Source organism: Herpailurus yagouaroundi, unplaced genomic scaffold, assembly GCF_014898765.1.
Source record: "Herpailurus yagouaroundi ecotype Mexico unplaced genomic scaffold, PumYag 142, whole genome shotgun sequence".
Classification (NCBI taxonomy): Eukaryota; Metazoa; Chordata; class Mammalia; order Carnivora; family Felidae; genus Herpailurus; species Herpailurus yagouaroundi.
In genome coordinates, this window is record NW_024412397.1 from 46,270,271 (window position 1) to 46,272,638 (window position 2,368).

Sequence of the window (2,368 nt, forward strand, 5' to 3'; positions counted from 1 at the left end):
TTGTTTTGTTTTGTTTTGTTTTGTTTTGTTTTGTTTTGTTTTGTTTTTACCAATTGCTTTGGCTAAGACTGCCAATACTCAATACTGTGTTGAATGCAAATGGTGAAAGTGAGCATCCTTGTCTTTGTCCTGACCTTAAGGTGAAAGCTTTCACCACCGTGTATGACATTAGCTTTGAGTTTGTCTAAAATGCTCTTCATCATGTTAAGGTAGTTCCTTTTTATTTCTAGTTTACTGAGTGTTTTGTTTTTTTTTTAAATCATAATCGATGCTCCAAACTCCCTATTTGGTAGCTTCATGCAGATGGACACAGAAATCTTGGGAATGTTTGACAATGGAATGTTGGGGTACCTGGCTGGCTCAGTGGGAAGAGCATGCGACTCTTGACCTTGGGGCTGAGTTCAAATCCCATGTTGGGTGTAGAAATTACTTAAATAAAGGTTAAAAAATAAGAAGAAAGTAAATGGCATGTTGAAAACGGCAGAGCCAGAAAATGGGGAAGGAGGAGTCCTAGATTTTTGCTTGGAGGATTGCTATCAGCAATGGGATTTGTTATTGAGAAATAAAAGTTTACTGTGGATTCATCTATTATAGTAGCTGGCATTGCCCTAGCACATATGCAAAAGGGTAATTTCCCAAATATATACAAAGCTGTTACAAAGCAATGAGGAAACACACACACACACACACACACACACAAAATCCATTGGAAAAAGTAGGTAACAGGGATGAGCAATCAATGGAAGGAAAATTCAAAAGGCCTTTATTTATTTTTATTTTTTTTTAAGATTTTATTATTTATATATTTTTTAACTGTTTGAGTGGGGTGCCTGGGTAGTGCAATCGATTAAGCGTCCAACCCTTGATTTTGGCCCAGGTCCTGATCTCAGGGCGGTGAGATCGAGCCATGTGTTGGGCTCCACATGGAGCCTGCTTAAGATTCTCTCCTCTCTCTGCCCCTCCACCACTTTCTCTTTTTCTGTATCTCTCTAAAAATTTTTTAAAAAAATTTTTGAGAGAGAGAGAGAGAGGGAGAGAGAGACGAGCACACATGGGTGGGGGGAGGGGCAGAGAGAGTGGTGAGAGAGAATCCCAAGCAGGCTCCACACTTAGCACAGAGCCCAATGGGGGGCTCAATCTCATGACTGTGAGATCATGACTGGAGCTGAAATTAAGAGTTGCTCAACGAACTGAGCCACCCAGATGCCCCTCTAGATTTTATATTTTAAGCAATCTCTACACCCAACATGAGGCTCAAACTCACAACTTCAAGATCAAGAATTGCATGCTCTACTAACAGAGCCAGCCAGGCATTTAAACAAACATAAAGACATTTAAACAAACATAAAGATGTTCAATATCATTCATAATAAGAAAAATGCAAATTGAATATTGGGAATTTTTTTAAAAAGTAAAAATGCAAAAACGATTGTAATTTCACCTATTTAGTGGCAAAAAATGTTTGAAGCACTATTGTATCAGTCTGGGTTCAATTAAAGAAGTGAAATCACTATGATGCAGAATTGGCAATTTTCTAGATAAATTATATCCCTCCCAATTGTGGGAGTTGATGGAGAAGTCTCCTTAAGGCTGTCCCTCTGTTACACTGATCCGCTGAGTCTGGTGGTAGGAAGGAAAGGTGGATACAAGTGGGGAGGGTGAAGAATAAACGGTAACCCATGAGGACAAATTGTAACCACATGTATCTTTTACCACCTGGGGATGCTTGTGACCTGATATAAAAGTTGGTGTCCTTTGTCATGAAGCTGCTTGCATGCCTGGCCCAGTTCCCAGAGTCTGAAGGAAAAGATCCAGCAGAATGTGGAGGAACTAGTGTAGCTATGGTTCTGGAGGCCTTCCCACACTAACCAACTGGGCCAGTAAACCAGCATTTTTTGTGAGCTGCCTTCTTACCCTGAGCTGCTTCCCTTCTGCCTTTCAAATCTTATGCGAATTTCTCTTGTGCCCAACTCAAACTCAGAACTGTACAGGAAAGAGAATTCTGGAAAACAGTTTCAGGTTAGCTGAGCTGACACCATACAAAGCCAGCACAACTACAATGGGAAGGTGTAGAAAGGGAGAGATTCTCGCTCACGGTTAGGAGAAACATAAAAGTGTGTAACATACCTTTGAGCCTGTAGTTCTACTTCTAGTGGTTTATCCTATCTACTTCCACATTTGTGAAATGACTAAAGGTTATTCACTGCAGCAACACTATCAACATGTTCATCAATAGACGACTGATGATTTAGTGTTACATCTATACATTGGAAAGAATGATCCTCACATGAGAAGATCCTCAAATATATGTTGAGTGAAAAAAGCAAGATACAGAACAGTATACAGTATGGTACCATTTGCACCAAAA